The sequence below is a fragment of the Tiliqua scincoides genome, chromosome 2 (assembly GCF_035046505.1).
Source record: "Tiliqua scincoides isolate rTilSci1 chromosome 2, rTilSci1.hap2, whole genome shotgun sequence".
Classification (NCBI taxonomy): domain Eukaryota; kingdom Metazoa; phylum Chordata; class Lepidosauria; order Squamata; family Scincidae; genus Tiliqua; species Tiliqua scincoides.
This window is the reverse complement of record NC_089822.1, coordinates 55,691,457-55,711,396: the sequence shown is the minus strand read 5'-3', so window position 1 is coordinate 55,711,396 and position 19,940 is coordinate 55,691,457. Positions and strand designations below refer to the sequence as shown.

The 19,940-nt window shown below is 44.0% G+C and overlaps 1 pseudogene; it reads left to right on the top strand.

Annotated features, from left to right (window-relative positions):
* The first annotated feature begins 19,612 nt into the window (after nucleotides 1–19,612).
* Nucleotides 19,613–19,729, top strand: LOC136642586 (5S ribosomal RNA; annotated as a pseudogene).
* The last annotated feature ends 211 nt before the right edge of the window (nucleotides 19,730–19,940 follow it).

Sequence of the window (19,940 nt, the reverse complement as noted above, 5' to 3'; positions counted from 1 at the left end):
AAATCTGGAGCTGGAGTCCCCGAGGCAGTTCATGGCTGAGCACAGTCATGTTCTGGCAACTCCTGCGACACCACTGGAACCAACCGTATTGGCTTCTGCCTTTCCACTAGACCATTTCAGCGATGTGGAGAGGGGGGATTTGCTGCATGGGTAATAGCCTATCCTCAATATCTACTTTACCCAGGCTTTGCACACTGGAGAGGACAATCTGTTCCAGAACCACCATTCAGAGCGCGATACCATAGTCTTCAGAGACTGAAGGATGCCAACAAACATGCACAATGCAAGCTTATGCAAGAAAATGCCCCTGAGGCTTATCTTTGAGGTGGGCAAAAAAAAACAAAATCTAAAATCAAGAGGTTTTGCTCATTGATCTACAAAGTTGGCTTCCCATCTCAGTGATTCCAGAGGTACAATAAAACATACATTGTCATTGAAGAAAATGCTCTTTCCCACTTCTTAGTTCTATAACTGTGTATTCCAATACCACGATCAAGCAGCTGCTTTTTCATCTTGTAGACATATCCCACATCTGATCAGAAATCAGGGGAATAGTGAATATGGAGCTTTTGATCCTGGTTCCAAGGTAGATTAAAAGAACCTGGGCACTGCACTAAATATAAGTATTGAATGATTTAATGGCTTTATTTTATGGCATTGTAAAATTTTATTATTGTGCCAGGCAGTCAGGGACACTCAAACTTTTAAAAGGTTTATTATAGGCATTTTACAGATGAAATCAAACACATTTCACTTTGTATAACACCTTTCCAGCCTGCTGCTTGTGCTGGTACTCCTCAAAAGGACCTGAGAGACCTTCCTTTTGAACTGGTTTTGATAGGAGTCAGGTGTCTGCAAGTATTAGATAGCCAGTCAGCAGAACCTGCAGCCTGACTGCATTCCAGAAATTCATTGTCTAGTGTAGTCTAAAGGCCATATTAGATGATATATAATCATAGTGTTGAAAGTTACCCATAAGGTCATATAGTCCAACTCCCTGCCTGAAGCAGGAAATCCTCCTAGAGCATCTCTAGCCTGTCAAGCCTCTACTTTAAGACCACCAGTGAGGGAGAATCCACCACCTCCCTTGGTAATTGGTTACACTGCCAAACCTCACTGGCCATCTAGAATTTCTTCCTGATGTCCAACTGGAATCTCCCCCCCCCCCCCCACACACACACACTGGGATGTGACTGAGTAGTGAAAAAGCAGCTGCTATTTTGATTGGAAAAGCAGTTCAATGGAAAAGTGTCAAGAACATCCTCCCCTGTCACCTCTCTGATAAGATTCACCATTTCCTTGGTTGTATTTTAGCTGATAAAACCATGAGGAGACTGCTCATGCATTACCTAGCATCTTATATAGTAGTTAGTCTGGATAGGGAAGTTAGTCTCATTGCTACAAATTTTGAATGATTCACTTTCTATAAAGCATGTCTAAAAGCCTTATAAAAGCCTCCCTGTTTTCATATTTTGTTTCAGCTAATCTCCAACCCTTCTTCAAGACACCTGTGTTACTTCCCATGCTCCTTTTCCATTGGAGCATTATATACTCAAAGATAGTCTATACCATACATACATACATACATACATACATACATACATACATACATACATAAGACCTTTATTGGCATAGATAATGGAAATACGAAACAACCACCAAACATTACACATTCAGAACACACACACAATAAAATAAAGCGCTCGTAATCATCCAATACCCCCTCCCCCCATTCACCATAATATAGCGGAAGACCCAGAATTCCGTCCTGCCAAAATCCCAGAAACAAAGTTGGCAACTTTGTCAAGAGAAAGTCTATATCAGTACGCAGTACTCTTTTCCATTCAGTGGCGGTTCTGGGGCTTCTGCCACCCAGGGTTGTCCATGTAAATGCTGCCACCCACATATCATCTGGATATGACCCCTCCATTTGTGTCCAGAGGCTGAACATGGCCTTTCCGGCCCTCAAAAGGCCTTAGAAAGGCACTTCTAGTTCTTTTTTGAAAAACTGCAAGTACTTTTCTGAGGCCTTCCATAGACCTTCAAAGGCCTTCTGAGTGCCAGAGAGGCCACATGCAACCTCACTAGTCCTCAGAACACCTTTGGATGTGACAGGTTCTGCTGGCAGTTTTCCCAGGCAGCACAGTGGGTCACAGTTCTCCCCAGCGAGCACTTGCACCTGCTTAACCTCCCTCAAGTATGCCAGTTTCCGCTCACGTTTGTACCATTTGTTAGTCAATGATTCAAAGCAGAGGTGGAGCCAGGAGGCTGTCACATTCACATTCACAAAGATATCAAAGTCTCCTAGACTCAACATAATTGTGATTATACTATGTACATTCTGTTATCTGAGCCATGTAAATGGGCTGCATAAAACACAACCGCCCTTGAAAAAGGTCAAAGCAACCAACTATTCCTCACTAAAGCTTTCTGAACAATGTGAAGTCCAGCCTCCTAATCTTCATCTTGCAACTCATTTTTTAAAAGGGGGATGTTTATAGCACCTATTTAATCAGCATTAAACTGCTTGCCACTAGTTAGATGTACGTTCTAATTAAATAACAGTCATTATTTTTCATCACTATTATACTACAACTGTTTGCAGGAAGATAGCTCACTCACCTCGCCATAATCTATGGAAAGAATTTGCAGCTATGTTGTATGCCAAAACACAAAACAAAAACAAAAAACACCCCACAACAACAAAACAAAAAAGAAAACCACTATAAAAACTGCAGCCCTTGCTCCAATTTCTCCAGAGTCTACAGGACAATAAACCATGGGTGCAATGGAAATTCTAGACAAGCATAAGTGAATCTTATGTGAGAAAAAGTCTTTTCTCTTGCTAAAGATATAGTTGTCAGGGAGTATACTGTTTAAATAAGGAAGCTGATGAACAGAAACTGGGGCCCAGTCTAGTAAGTTATGTATTGTATATGATCAGGTTTCATGATTATCACCAAAGTGATGGAAAGTATGCAACATCAGTTGTGATTTGCAGGCAGTATTAAGCCTCTGAATTGGTCAGGTCTGGCACTACACTATAGGGTCTCAGTTTGCATCAGTTTGCAATTAGCAGATACACACAAAACAAAGTCTTCCCCTCCCCCAGCAAATTCAACACTTCCCCCCTCCCTTTCCATCACTTCCCCCCTCCCTTTCATCATCCAAATTCATCACTTCCCCCCTCCCTTTCCAAAACCCTCCAGGTGTGCTGCTAACAAACTCAGGGCACAATCCTAACCAGGTCTACTCAGAAGTAAGTTTATTTTGTTCAGTGGGGCTTACTCTCAGGTAAGTGTGGTTAGGATTGCAGCCTCAGAGTGCTGGCAGCCTTGTTTCTAGTGTATAATTAACACCTTCATCCCCATTTGGGGGGTAACTGAGGTGAGGTGTTGTAATGGGGAGTCGTGGCCAATGGCTACAAGGATCAGGGGAGGCATGAACTGGAAAAGTTCGAGAACCACTGGGTTGAGGGATGAGCTCAGTATGCAAGGGAATAGCAATGGAGCTGGGTGTCTTTTGTTCAGCAAGGACAAAGAGCGAAGTCTTGCCAGGAATCCTTTTGAAGTCCATTTACATGGATTGCCAGCTGTGGAACTCTTTCTTTTCAGAGGCCTAAGGCTGCTTTTAGATAAGGATCATTTCGGCCACTGCTGTTCATGGCATATCTGACCCATGAACAGGCTTCTTCCAAGGCTCAAAGAGGAACATGATCTTGTTTGGAACACAAACAAGACTTTCTCAGTGAAGACTGGCTTGTCCTTCTGACAGTCATGAAGAAACAGCCCTTCTTTTCAGTCAGGCTATGCCTAGTGTAGATTTGCTGGCCTTTGACACAATATCCAGGAAAGCCGCAAAGCTACTGTTTTTCTTCTGCTGAAAGGTTTTTTGTTTTTTTTAAAAGAATAAATGTTAGAAAAGCACTATGATTAGGAAAAAACAAAATAAAATAAAGCTGAAGCATAGGGGATCGGTGCAAACATTTGATCTGGTTGCTATAAATGGTTGGTGTAAACTTTTGATTTATTATATTTGATTGGATGCTATAGTTGAGAAGTGAATTAATTTAACATATAGTTGAACAGTAAATTAGGGTGCAATCCTAACCAAATTTCCAGCACTGACCTACCTGCAATGCAGACCCAAGGCAAGGTAACAAACATGCCCTTACCTTGAGGAGACCTCCTTGACTACCTTCCCACTGCAAGATGCAGTGCATGCCCCATTAGCACAGTGCTGGAAAGTTGGTTAGGATTGCGCCCTTAATTTAACAGACATACCTTTAACCAATAGATGCTAGGAACTGTAGGTTTGTCAAGGTCCAGTTGGTCCCAAAGCAGTGGTGAAGCTCCCCTCAAGGTGCCCTGGGGCAAAGGTCCATGAAGCCAACCCCCCCCACTCACCTGGAGTGACACAGAGCCTCACACGGCTCCAGGACCAACCGGAGAAGTCATCTGAGGCTTCTCTATGGTCTTAAACTGTGCTTCTGTCAAACCAGAAATACAGTTTCCGACTGTGTTGGGAAACTCATTAAGTCTTCCCATGTCGTCCTGGAGGCGCGCAAATTCCACACCAGAGTCATTTGCCCCGTTCAGTGAATGGAAGGTCCACTACTGTCCCAAAGAGTATGGACTCTGTATATTGTACTGAATAATATGTTTTGATTTAAAACAGCTAGTCAGTATTTGGCTGCAGGTATCTATTTTAATCTCTTGCATTGCCATATTCATCTCCTGTCCTTTACTTTCATTAGGAGAGTGACCCTAAAGAAGAACTTGATGAGTTGCTTCCAGTCCTTCTGCTGAGCAACAGAATTTGGAAAATAGATGCCTTTAAAAAAAAAAAAAATTCAGAGCTCATGTAGCCCATGGCAGGTCTCTGCATGTAAGCACCAGTCAGCATTCTTTCCTTTGGCTTAGAGCACTTTTCAGTGAGTGCTAAAGAATTGCTTTAAGAGCTAGGAAAAGCTGTCAGATCCCCTGTGAGATTAAATGAATACACTTGCTGGAACAGAAAGGCAAGAGAAATCTGCTTGTTCAGGGCAGGCATGCTTTGGCTTGCTGCTGTCGGAACAAGAGTAGCTTAGGCATTGGTGGTAAAGAGACTCGTAATATTTTCCTACACAGTTAAGTAAAATTGAGGATAGATCTTAATGTGATCGAATATACACTTGACTCTTTTCACTGCTACTAACTTAGTAGAAAAGAACATGGGGACCAAAACAATGCAAATGCAGAGAGAGAAATTAAATGTGTTGACAGAAGTAGGGCAAATCTGCTGGCGTTCAAATTTAGTTATTTGTCGGGAATAACATTCTGCTAGGCTTTTCCAAGATTCTAATTTTGTACAGCAAAACAGACATCCTTCTTTGTCAGGTGTCATTGCTTTGTGTGCATTCTCTCCCTATGTTGAACTGATAACACAGGCTAGATCTGGAGGTGAGCTGTGTCCAACTCAAAGCCAGGGTAGACTATTCCAGGTGAAAGTCTGGGCCAGATGTCAGGAAATGGTCTGAAGAAGACAGGAAGCCTCTGCAGACTTGACTCATGCAGAGAAAGAACGAGTGTAGATGTAGTGAAGGCTGGTATTGCAGTGGAAGGCTTGCGTCAGCTTGGGAATAGTTGATCTAAGCAACATGGGTTTTTTGTTCAATGACTCCCAGTGGCATAGCTAATGAAAGTGTTGCCCAGTGCTGAGTCCAAAATGATGCCCCAGAAGTGACATCACACCCAGACTTTTAGAAAAGTAAAAAAATGGGACAATGGCATAGCTAAGGCATCTGCTACATGGGATCAAAGAAGATTTTGTAGCCCTCCCCCCTCCACAGCAAAATCAAATTTAATTTATTGAGTGAGTGAGTGAGTGAGTGAGTGAGTGAGTGAGTGAGTGAGTAAATAAATAGAAAGTTTTCTGGTTAATTGGCCATAACTTTTGATAGAATACAGGTATTATAGTGGAGTTTGTTTCCTTGCATTCAGCATTAACTTCCATTTCCAATGATATATAATATAATGGTATTATTTGTACATACCAATGTTGGTCACAATTTTGGCCACTAGTGTCAAGTTCAGTTTGTTCCTCCCTAAAGTTTGTTCCCGGTGCAATTGCTACCCCCTACGCACCCTTAGCTAAGCCACTAGTGACTCCTCCCTAATTCCTGTTAGCACCAAAGCCTGTGGGTTCAACAATGATGTTGCCCTGTGAACATACAAAGCTGCTTTATTGCAAGTCAAGCCTTTGTCTGGATTGTTTATTTAAAGGAAGCAAGAATCCTGGGTCTCAGGCTGGAGTCTTTCCCATGCCTGCTCTATGTCTTTTCACTGGAAGCACCAGGGTCTGAACCTGTGACCTTCTGCATGCAAAGCATGTGCACTTTTACTGAGCTATGATTTTTACCCTGCCAAAACCAGACTATTGCCTAGGCCTCATTTGAGGTCTCTCTTACTGCTGACACTAGACAAAGAGCATAAGAATGTATTGGCTTGTGTGTGCCTGTTATTCAATGCAGGGTCCATTGCAGCAGTTGTGTATTGCTGATTTGTCATTCCAGAAATTCAATTGGTTTGACTGATGTGGACTCAGGCTGTACCTTGAGACCTTCTATAGCATCTTTGAGTGACCAGTGTACTGCTGAAAAATGTTAACTTTAACTTGAGTCTATTCTCAAATAAATATATCCCATTCTAAATAGTTTATTGAACTCATATACTGTAATAAGTCTTTTAAAGGATCTATTAATAAATAGCACTTAATAAAACACCACATTTTCACAGCAGTTACACCAAGATTCTTGGCTTTCAGCCAGTTTCACTCCATTGACATTGCTTTCACTGATATTTATGTTTGGATTACAGTGGGGCAGTGCAACCAGACGTGCCATCTGAGGCAGTCTCTGAGTCCAGCACTGCCAACTCTGATGCAGTGTGCTGGAAAAAAAGGCCTTCACTGGGCTCCGTTGTGCGGTGTTTGCAAATCTGAGAGTGTGAGACTTCTGGTTTTATTTCAAGGGAATGTGTGAATGAAGGCGCTCCTGTGGGTTTGCAAAAACTGCATGATGGAGCCCAGCATGGATGTACACAATTTGCTTTTGTCTCCTTTTTAGCAAGCGGGGATCAACGTTGCTCACATGTGCAGCAGCCTGGATGGAGGTGATGGCAGGGTGAAGGGCACCCTGAATCGACTGCCCCTTTGCTCCCATCACGTGCCACAGATGCAGGCCATATCCGGTTATTTCATGGCTGGGCCGACTGGCCACGGATTGCAGTGACTGAAGCATACAGAAACTAATTCACGAGCAATGGAAAACAGAGATCTTTGTGTGCAAAGAAACACTGCATGTTACTAGGGCTGTAGCCTTTTGTATGTGGCTAGCTGCTCACCCTGCATTAGAGTACAGATAATAATTTAGGAAGATAAGCTGATTGTTTGTACCTGTGGAAATGGAGCTTTAGATCTGTCTGCCAATCTACATGGTTTTCCTCCATTCAAGTGCAGAAAGGCAGTAGTAATGTTCTGGTTTCCAGCATGAAATAGGATCCACATGCAAACAAAACAGCTGTTTTGCGAGTATATTCTCCAACTGGATGCAAAAGGGAATTCCTGGACCTGGGCACCTGAAGTTTTTGGAATTTAACCCAGACAATCTGCCAGCCCATTGCTATTCAAAGGTTTTTATTCCCTGAAATGTATGGAGAAAAGCAATTAAAAAGTCACAGGTATTTATGGTATGGATAAGGGCTTCAGGCACAAGATATTGATGGGTAAGAAATAGGTTAACTGAAGTCAGGTGCATCCAGTAACAAGCTCCCATTTTTTTATGTTTTGCGTGACCAAGAGACAGAAAAGAAACAGATTTTGATCTTCCTGGGGAGGCCAAGGCTTGCACGGTGCACACATGTGTTTTTCTTCTGCCAAACGGCAACGAGCAAATCTCAGAGTGGGGAGACGGCTAATTGCAAAGCTTGATTGCAACAGCTAATCAGAGTCATAGGGAAAAGAAGTGTAGGGAATTAATTAGGCAAGGACCTTCAGAACAGCAGCAGGAAGCCTCCCAGTGACCTTTATTTACAGTCAGTTAAACAGAAGTGTGACTAAAAATGCCAAGGAGCAAATCGCATTATTAATATTGATTGCCTAAAGAAAATGAATAATTTAAAAGGAGTTGGAATAAATATGCAGCCAAATGTATGAAAATGCACAATGCAGGGCCTTTGGAACATTCAGCACTTGTGCCGCAGTGGTCCTGCGCTCTGAAAGGAAGCATTTTTGCCTTTACAAAACAACAATAGTTTCAGAATTGAGTGTACGTATTTCCCTATTTCTGCCCCTATTTCGTATTTCCCTATTTCTGTCCCTAAGAGATGTTTCTGGGCTACAGAACGGGACAATCAACATATTACCAAATGAAATATTTTTTGGGTGGGGGGACGGGACACACATAGTGTTTGCCTTCATGTTTTGGGGATGTTAATAATGAATAATAATGCAGTGCTTTCAAAGGAACATAGCCAGTCCCAGAGTCCAAGTCAGTTTGGGACCAAATATTATCATGCTATACCATCCTCTCCATGTATACACTGCAGGTACTTACTAAGGGTCAATGTATATATAAGATGGGGTTGGGAGACACATGCCCAGGGCCAGCTCTGCCTAAGCCCCCAATCTGGCAGCTGCCACCTCTTCTCTTTTTTCATTCCCTAAATTCAAAATGGAAGAGTTTTCTACTCTCCTGAACAACTTCTCTACCTTTTCCATTCATAAGGCAGGACAAGGAGGAGTAATGGATGAGGGTGGGTGCATGAGGGTAGGTCCATCTGCCAAGGGAGACAACCTCTTCAGTTGACCTCATGGATAAACCACCCCTTATGATAGGAAGGATAAAAGTTGTGCATAGATCAACTGGTTATGCATTTCTCCTGAAGTAGATTAATTTTTTTCTCTAGGGAAGTTGCTGACCAGTCTTTGCATGTATGTGGCCTGTTAACACAGGAATTTTTTTAACTTTCTAAGCATGACAGATTTGCAAGGATATTTTCCTTTCTTTACGATCCTGCTTGCTAAATGGGAGAAGACAAACCTTCGCTTCTGATTTCTTCTAGACCTGGTCTTGTACTCTTGAATTATGTTCAGATATCCACTGCTTGGAAATCTTGCCATCATGCCATAAAACCAGCTCTTTGCTTTTGCAAGGCCTTCAGTGTGAAAATTGCTTATCCAGATTGTGATTTCTGCCATTTCATTTCTCCCTCCAACACTGAACACTTACATGCCTTCCATGTGCATTTATAGAATCTACACTCAGTTCCCTTCTGCATCCAAATGAGCAATTCTCTCAACTGATCTTCTATTTGTAATGGAGAAAGGAGGTCAGGAAGACCACATCATAGCATAAAATGAACAAACCGTAAAAAAAAACAAGCAAGCAACAATAACAAAACACCCACATACACTAGAGACATTATGCACTGTGTGTGGACTGTCATCTGATGATTGCCATCAATGATAACCGTCTCCATTTCAAAGGTTACTAGCTGAGCACTGAAATGTACATGGTTATTATGTGGGCCAGCTTGGAGTGCTCTGTGAATAAGTCATAGGATTGTTTTACCTTGTGCTTTTTTCAATACCACCTCTTTTTTTTCAATAAAGACAGCCATTTTTGTTGACCTTTGCTGTTCAACTTTTAGATGCCAGTTTGGACGATTCTTCATCCACTGATCCCGCTTCATTTGTGTGCACTGTGAGAATTTACACCCCACCCATTCTCCAGTGCCCTAGGAATCTATAACTTACGTCCTCCTACCCCCACTGTGGATCTCCTTGGACCTACACCAACTATTTATCTGACATAAGCCTGGGGATCCTAAGGGGGCATGTTGGGTTGGGAAAAGGAAAAACATCTTGGCATGCACTAATGCTATCGAGATCCGCCCACCCTCAAAACACCCATGCCCGCTGCACTCCCCATTTTGATTCTCCCCCAAAACTGCCCACAAACAGTCCTTGCCACCAGCTTACCTGCTCCAGCAGAGCTTAAGTATGCTGCTGTCATATTCATGAGGTATTCGGCTGAATGAGCTAGTGGCCCCACAGCACACAACAGTGCCATGTCTTTTCCCATACCATACTGGGACTTATGGCAGCAGATTGCAAGATTCACCATCATAAACCCACAATAGCTTAGGCTGCCCATCACATGTGAGAGAAAGTTTGGTAAACTACTCTTCCATATGCAGATCCATAATTCTTCAAACAGCCCCCCCCCCCCCGGTTTAGCCTACTCCCTACTCTGTTTTTCCCCAGCACCACCTGTCCTCCACCTTACCTAGACTGTCAGAGTGCCTGGGTGGGTATGGTGACCACACTGAGCCACCAATCATGTCTTCTGGCAGCTCCATAGCATGCAATGCAGCTCTATAGCATGCAATGGGTGGTTTAGATAACTCCCTCCCATACGACTTAGTGTACAGTGGAGTGAGTGAGGTATGAATGTTTATGGTACAATTGTGTGGAAGGGGGACTGATGGATGAAGTGTAATCTGAACGGGACTTGTTGTGGCTATATACCTTATCTCGACCCACATTTCAGTGCATTTTCATGGTTAAATGAGTGAACCCTGTGTAGAGTTAATTCCAGTATTAGAAATATGACATTATCATTAGCACATAAAATACCTTTCCCTTTATATAATTATTTGTTTTATATCACAATGTGTGGCATACATCAAGTCAGTTCAAAATACTTTGCAATGCGTAGTATTAGCAGATATAAATATTTTAGTTTTAATTTTCTGGGCTGCCACAGATATAATAACTTACAGTGATTAAAAAAATGATTTGTTTCTTCTGTAACTGCCTTTGCTTCAACAGGCTTTTGGTATTTGCATTTATGGTAGTGCATTTGAAATTTTCAGAGTTAAAGAAAGTCCTTACTCATGGAATTGGATATGCTCCAGGTAACTGAAATGCACCATCAAATAAATTATGTACGTAGCACACTCCAAGTATTGTTGAAAGTCGTTTTTATACTTCTGCAGGGGAACAGAGAGGCAGCAAAGGTGGTGCCCTCTCCCATGTGAATTGAGATCACCTTGGAGTCCTTTCTGATGGTGCAGTTTGCATGGGATGCCCCAGTGTGTGAAGTTCATGCATTATTTCAAACCTGGCAGGCACCCCATGGAAACTGTTTGAGATGGCAATCTGAAATCTGAAGGGCAAGGCAGAGAACTCTGAATTCCAGTTTGCATAGGCTCATGCAAACTCATTGCATCAGAGTATTAGAACTCCTTTTTATATGTGCGAGGTTTAAGGGGCATACATACAGATAGGCAATCATTGGCATGCAACTGCAACACCTTCTATTATCATGTTGTATTAAGTCAGCATCTTTCAAATATTTGCAATGCTTGTATTCTGTCTTTTTGTTTGTGCACAGATTAATGCATGATCCCCATTGACTACAGCCCATAATTGAATCAAGGGGTCATACTTCTGCCTCAGAGTGTGCGAGTGTCGCTTGAGTGGTTTATGAGTATCAGCAAGCTGAAGATTAAATTTCATCTTTGATCTCCTGTCTGTGACCAGGAATTGTTGTTGATGTGAGAGCAAAATAATACATGTCATTGTAAACAGAAAATGGGTGCCCTCAGATCACAAAATCATATATGGTTACCTGCCGTGGCAAATAAGCACAAGTGAGCCCCAAAACAGGTCCAGATGTTTTCATCTGACATCTCTTTTGGATTGTGTTTAATTGCTAACAAAAATCTGTTAGACAGCCATCTCTGTTAGGCCCCCATGCGCCTAAGTGTCTAAATAGGTCCAGTGTGCAATAGCTGTGACAAGACTGATGTTCGTCAAAGCCATTGTGGATTCAAAGCCCTTCAGAAGATCTAATACCACAAGGATTACATTGTAGACTAATTGCAGACATGCCATATATGCAAAGAAGCAGTGCCTTGAAACTAACAAGTGATTAAGGGCCTGATCGTATTGGGCCCGCGGTGGCCCAGTGCCAGTGCTCAGTGTCGCAAACATGCCGTAAAGCATGCTTGCGACACTCTGGCATCAGTGCTGGGCTTCTTCAGCCAGTTCTAAGGCAAGAACCTCCTTGGGACCTTCCTTCTGCCCTACCTCATCCAAAGGAAAAAAATCAGATTGCCCATTATTCATCCAATGATTATCAGTTCTTTCAGAGATGGACAGTGGAGCCCACTTCCACTTCCCCTCCCCTTGATGCAAAAGCAAAACATTGACCCTTCCCTGCCTCCTGGCTGGAACTTCCCTGCTGCACGCCCAGTCTGAATGATGGCTCCACGAGGTCTTTCAGGCTGCGAGAAAAGTAAGCAAGCACACCCAGACCCAGACAGTCTCGAGTCTGTGTGCATTAGGACCGAGTGCTGAGTCAGTGGCCTCAGACTCAAGTCAGTGCCTGAGTCATTGATGCAGGCGACTCAAGTTGACACAAGTCAGCAAAAAAAACACGTGTTTTTGTAAATCAAACTAGAGTCACCTAACTCAAGTTACCATCCCTGCTTTTTTTCAGGTGTGACTCTAATCAGATTCTTTCCAGAATAGAACTATCTTTCACACCATAGACAGTGTAGAAAACAGATCTCATCTTTTCTCGCACAAACTGAATTAGGGTTGCTTTTTGAAAAAAAAAAAAATGTGCAATACTCAAAATATTTTATGCAATAAATGATCTTATCTGCATCTTGAGGTCTTTTCCCCATTTGTCCCTGGCTATGACAGGAAATAGAATGTTGAGCTATAGAGTCTATTGCTATTTTTCATTACTGGTGGGCCACTGTGTGTTACAGGAAACTGGACTAGATGGGCCTTTGGCCTGATCCAGAGAGGCTGTTCTTATGTTCTTATATGGTCTATTGGCATTTTCAAGTATGCCAGTTATTCTGATGTACTTCTGTCCTTCTGATGCATTCCACTCCCACCATCCATATTTGCTGTGGACAACATTCATGTTTACTATGGACAACCGCCCATACAGAATAAAATTTGGTAATTATTTTCTAGAGATTTTTACAGCCCAGTCCTGTGCTTCCCAGTACCCAGGGCTGCAGTAGCACCAAAATGGCTACTGCTGCATCCCATCCTGGGGCTACTGGGCTTCATTTTTTACTTCACTGAAATTTATCTTGTTGATATGGGCCCAATGATAGAGTCTGTCAATATTGTTTGGAACCAGATTCAGTCTCCGGTAGTGTCTCCTATGCCTCCTCCAGCTTTGTGTCATGTGAAAATTTGTTAAGTGTTCCCTGAACCAATAAAAATGTTGATAGCACAGGACAAGAAAGAGCCCTGTGGCACCCCACTTGATACATCTCTGCAGGTTGACATGGAGCAATTTATTAGCACTAGTTCGGAATGGTTGTTCAACCAGTTTGAATCCACTGAACAACAGCACCATCTAATCCACATGTTAACAGTCTCATGCATGTCTTTTCAGAAATAAGTTATGTTGTGTTAAATGGGGCTTACTCCCAGGGTGCATATGGGATTGCAGCTGGGCAACCCAATCTTTTTGGGCTGTCCAGCTAGTGGAACAAGCATCATAAAGAGCACTCTGGCAGCGCCAAGACAGGTAGGATGGTACGGGAAGCGGGATGGGGTGGGGTGAGGGTGAAATGGGAGCAGGCAGAATAAGGCAGAAACAGTGGTGGGGAGGGAAGAACTGGGAGGCAACAGGGCAGGGGATGGATTAATCAGGTCTGGGAAGGGTGCAGATTCAGCAGCGGTGGTGGCCACCAAATCCTAACAACCATCCCATCCCTGTTCCATGCAGATCTGCACAAGTGAATTTGCTAACACAGATCCAAGTAGACCCCTCTGTATTGTGGGGGGTATACAATATATACCCCTGTATATACCTCTGTATATACCTCCAGGTAAGGGAGTTCCTTTACGCAGAGACCTCCACAATTGCCCCTGCAGGATTCAGCGGTAGCCATCTTGGCTGCTGCATTGGCTGGGGAAGGGGGAGAGAAGAGGATTGGGCTCTTAGCTATTGTACTCTCTATAAACAGCAGTTAAGAAACTAAAGCATATCTGTGTTTGGGATAGAATGAAATAGATTCAGTGCAAGGGGATTTTATTACATCTACTGAAATCAACGACATTTTAGACCAGCAGAAATTCTGTTGCATATTAATTATTTCATAAACTCTTATCCTATGTATTCTATGTAAAACTGGGCATACACTACAAGAAGGTTCCCATGAATATTTATTCAAATAATTAAAGATGTTTGATTGCACTGTTGCCCGTTTTGTACCGTATTCTGCCAGCATTTCAATATTAAAAACCTACTCAGCATTAGCACAAAGCAAAAGTTAAGTTAGCCAGCTACTTATGATGCTACAATGGGTGAGACCTATGTGATACTCCTGGAAATTGGAGGTTTCTAAGGGTCCATTTCTATCCAACTTTCCAGCACTGGTGCAGCCACAATGTCTCACCATGTGTCCAAGCCTGAAGTAAGAGAAAAAATGTTTCCTTACCATGTGGAGGCCTCTGTGACTTCCTCCCCACCAAAGGGTGCAGCGCACACCCTATTGGCATGGCTGCACTGGCACTAGAAAATTGGATAGGATTGGGCTCGGGGGCCACTTGTGACCCTTGCGGACTCCCAATCCGGCCCATGGGGAGCTCTCAGTCTTCAATGAGTCTCTGGCCCTCTGGAGATGTGCTGGAGCCCGTGCTGGCCCAATGCAACTGCTCTCAGTGTGAGGGTGACAGTTTGCCCTCTCATGTGAGCTGTGGAACAAGGGCTCCCTCTACTGCTTGCTGTATCATGTTTGTGATGCAGCAGCGGCAGCAAAGGAAAGGCCGGCCTTGCTTTGTGCGAGGCCTTTTATAGGCCTGGAGCTATTGCAAAACCTTCATTCATTTATATAAGTCCCATCTCTAATATATTCATTTATGTGAATTTATGTAAATTTATTCAAATTTGAAATGTACATTAATTCTTTTTCCCCCAACCCCCGACACAATGTCAGCGAGGTGATGTGGCCCTTCTGCCAAAATGTTTGGACACCCCTGGTATATAACATGATGGTATTATTCCTGAAAGCCATGATTTCCAGAATTTTGGTCACTGACTTCTGGAATATTTGTTGAGTTCCACTTTCATCAGATGGGGACCATGCAGCCAGCCTTGCATTCTCCTTTGCCTGACTTGACCAGGAGCCAAGGCAACTTTGCTTACTTACGAGTAAACGCAACCGTGTGACTGACTTTTGCTTTCCATAGGGCTCAATACGTGTGTTTGCTTGGAGGGAGGGAACTCCTTCTTGAGTGTTTTTTGGGGGCTGCTTTCATTGAATAGGAACCATTCTGGTGACATTGGATTCCTCTCAACCTGCCCTTTCTGATGCACAAAGGTAAGTTTGCCTACTCGTGAGTAAACGCCTTTAAAAGGGGATTGGACAAGTTTCTGGAGGAAAAATCCATTACTGGTTACAAGCCATGATGTGTAAGCGCAACCTCCTGATTTTAGAAATGGGCTATGTCAGAATGCCAGATGCAAGGAAGGGCACCAGGATGAGGTCTCTTGTTATCTGGTGTGCTCCTTGGGGCATTTGGTGGGCCGCTGTGAGATACAGGAAGCTGGATTAGATGGGCCTATGGCCTGATCCAGTGGGGCTGTTCTTATGTTCTTATGCAAGATATGATTCAGTTTCACTTTCCATAGGGTTCCATGCATTTTTTGGTTTCTGGGTTTTTGGCCATAACTTTTGATGGAAAGGAGATATTTCAATCTGGTGTTTTGCATTGCATTCTGCTGGAAATTCCACATCCAATGGTATATAGCATGATGGGGTTATGCCTAACCATCGCGATGTTAGCGATGTTGGGTCATTTGTGGTGTTACCCACAGGCTGGTACCTGGGGCAGGCTGCCTCCAGCCCCTCGCTAGCTACACCACTGATGGTGAGCTTTTCAGCTCCCCTGTGTTTTATTTCCCTGAGTTCTGTCAAGTGACAAGGGTAGCGGCGGTCCAGAGAAATCTTGCATCATCATTCTCCACATCCAGCTGCAACCTGAATGAGTCCCAAAACATCGTGCCTCACAGCTGTTGCAGTGGCAGTGAAGGAGCCAAAAGGCCTCCTTTTGCCCACACTTTGCGCTACTCATTGGGGGCAAGGCAGGTGCCTGCTTACAGGGGAGTCACCTATTTCTCTAGCGAGGATCCCCGTCTCTTAAGAAGCCCAGTCACATGTTATGTCATGGGTTCAGAACCTGGTAGACAAAACTGTGGCAGAAAAATTATGCCCTGCAGCAGAACCTGTGCAGGAGCCTTGGTCACTGGGTCCCTGAGTTAAGAAATCTAAACAACCTTCTTCTTCTAAACTGCCTTCTTCAGACTCCTTTGTGATCAGCCCTTCGGAGTGAGAGGAATTGTCCCCCAAGTGCTCATCTTCCTCATTTATGAGGTCCACTAAACGCAAGCCTCCCCCTCAGAAACATATCTTGAAGGGGTCTGGAGATGGACAAGGATGGCTTTGTGAGTCAGACTCCTCAGAGGGCTCCTCCTCGAGGGCAGAGGAAAAACTCTCAGAAGAAGACAACATCAATGCATACAACAACTTAGATAGGCTCATTCCTGTGGACATTGTCCCTAGATCATTGTCCAAGGCAACCAGAGCTCTTAACCATAATCCTGAGACTGAGCCTACTACCTCTTCTTCTGCCACTCTAACAGACCTGGGGTTGAAGTTTTTGTTTCCTTGGGGCCCTCTCAAGCCAGCAGAGGTTCCCTTCCCTGATGCATTTAAACCTATTGTGGATACAGTGCGAGCAGCGCCTGCACAAAAGAAGCACACACCAAAATTGATCAGTAAGCCCTCCCCCCCAGCTACGGTCCTGCCGGAGCATAACAAAAGAAGCAACATTCTGGCAGTTTTGAAATGCACTTGGGCATAGGATCAGACTGCACATTTTAACCAAACGGTGGGTTACCCAGAGCCAAAGCGTTCACCCAGCTTCAGCTGGTGCACCAACTGAGACCATACTTGAGCCGTCTGAACCTGGCCACAGTGATCCTGGCTTTAGTAACTACAGGACTGGACAGCTGTAACACGGTCCATGTGGGGCTACCCTGTACAACCATTCAGAAACTGCAGTTAGTGCAGAACGTGGCAGCTCAGGTGGTGACAGGGACCAGACAAGATGTCTTTGCTGGACCAGTGCTTCAGCAGCTACACTGGCTGTTACCAAAAGGGCTGTTGTGTTTAGGGGAATTATTCCACTGCCCTTATTGGAACATCAGGACCTTAGGCTAGATAACAAGAGGGCATAATGCAGAGAAATTCCCTTTTGCTTAAAGAGGAGATTGAGCGAAAGATAACTTTCAACAAAAGATTATAGTTTTATTACAAAAGAACAGAGGTAAAAATAATGCACATGGAGAAATGATACAGGTATGTTTCTTAGTCCTAAAGATTGAATACAGTGTACCTAGCTTTCATGGTGGTTGCGTATGAAGAGTATTGGGTGCATCCGAGGAAAACAGACAAGGAAGGGGGTTGTAGGGAAGTCTTTTAGGGATCCCTGCTCTGCCAACCCCAGCTGCTAGCTAAAGATGAGACAAGAAGGGGAGAAGGGGGGGGAAGAAGTGAAAGAGTTCAAGGAGCAAGATAGTTACCCATCCTGTAGAGCAGTTGGAGTAGGGGGGGGGGAGTCCTGTGGAGAGGACCCTCTGACACAACACAACTGTGTTGGGCCTTGGAGAGAGATAGAGTGAGAAAGAGAGAGCAAGACCTCTCTTATAAGGGGTTGGGAGACAGTGCCCATGTGCTGAGCTGGAAGGTATCTTGTTTACTGGTTACTCAACTAAATGCTGTGTGCTTGGGGTGCTGCTTTCATATGTATAAGTTTGAATAGGGATCAGGATGTAGGTATCAGTTACCAGCAAAATTCAATCAGGGGTTGATGACTGGCTTCCTCAAAAGGGGAGCTTAATAAAGACTGTGTGAAAAAAATACAGGATGTAGGTACAATACAATGAATCAGAAATTGAATTTCAACACCTAAATCATGGAAGGCAGTTCAAGTTTGCATACAATACTGCAGGAGATGCTTAAACAGTGATTGGATTAAGACACAAGAATTCCTCCCATAAGGTGTGACTATGGGGGGCGGGGGTTGTTGTTGCATTGCTGATCTCGCTGCAGGGTCCGGGGGTCCCATGCATACTACCAGACACCACCTCGAGTACCACTGGTGGAATAAGAACATAAGAACAGCCCCACTGGATCAGGCCATAGGTCCATCTAGTCCAACTTCCTGTATCTCACAGTTACCCACCAGATGCCCCAGGGAGCACACCAGATAACAAGAGACCTGCATCCTGGTGCCCTCCCTTGCATCTGACATAACCCATTTCTAAAATCAGGAGGTTGCACATACACATCATGGCTTGTAACCCGTAATGGATTTTTCCTCCAGAAACTTGTCCAGTCCCCTTTTAAAGGCATCCAGGCCAATGCCGTCACTACATCCTGTGGCAAGGAGTTCCACAGACCAACCACACGCTGAGTAAAGAAATATTTTCTTTTTTGTCTGTCCTAACTTTCCCAACACTCAATTTTAGTGGATGTCCCCTGGTTCTGGTGTTATATGAGAGTGTAAAGAGCATCTCTCTATCCACTTTATCCTTCCCATGCATAATTTTGTATGTTCTCAATCATGTCCCCCCTCAGACGTCTCTTTTCTAGGCTGAAGAGGCCCAAAAGCCGTAGCCTTTCCTCATAAGGAAGGTGCCCCAGCCCAGCCCAGCCCAGCCCAGCCCAGTGGTATGAGTACCACTGGTTGAGAAACGCTGATCTAGGCCGTCAGGTGACATCACCACATCCTGGTGCAAGGGGTTGCACAGATTAATAATTCACTGGGTCAAGACAAATTTCCTTCTGTCTGTTCTAACTCTCCCGACACTCAATATTAGTGGCTGTCCGCTGGTTCTGGTGTTGTGCGAAGGGGGAAAAGAACTTCCCTTTATCCATCCCCTAAATAATTGTGTATGTCTCTATCATGTCTGCCCCCATGCGCCTTCTTTCTAACTGCAGACCCCCATTGTAGCCTTCTCTCACAAGGGTGGTGCCCCTGCCCACTCATCATTTTGTTTGCTCTCTTCTGCACCCTTTACAGTTCCACTATGTCCTTTGAGATGCGCTGACCAGAACTGGATGCAATACCCCAGATGTGGCCTTACCATTGATTTGTGAAATGGTACAATAATATTGGCCGTTTTATTCTCCATCCCTTTTCACATTCTCTCAAGCATGGAATTGGCCTTCGTAGCCCTGCATACCGATTGACATGTTTATCAAGCTGTCCTCCAGCACCCCATGATCTCTCCTGATCTGTCAAAGATAGCTCAGAACTGCTCAGTGTATGCTGAAGTAAACTATACAACCCACCAGTGGGTCCCAAACCAGTTTTTGGTAATTTCATGGGTAGATTAGGCTATGCATCTCAAGGGTTAAACAACCTGCTATGGGGGGGGGGGGGCGCTGTTGCCTGGGTCACCATTATAGCCACAGAGGCTTGAGTGGCTGGTAAAGTGAAACTTTTTTTAGGTGATCCCAAACGCAGCAACTGTTACCCTGCACATGCCTGATCTCATCTGATCTCAGAAGCTAAGCAGGGTCGGGCCTGGTTAGTACTTGGATGGGAGACCGCCTGGGAATAGCGGGTGCTGTAGGCTTATACCATAGTCTTTCGAGACTGAAGGTTGCCAACCAAATGCTAAAACATTTGGGGACCACTGCAACAGAGCTTACTGTCAAGTAAAGCCTGCAGAAGTTTGGAACCTAAATTCTTGGATTGAACAATTTCTTTAATGAAATGTTGGCCCTCTTTGAAATCTATGAAGTTTTCCTCCAATTAAAACTGGTCAGAGTTTTCATCTGTTGGTG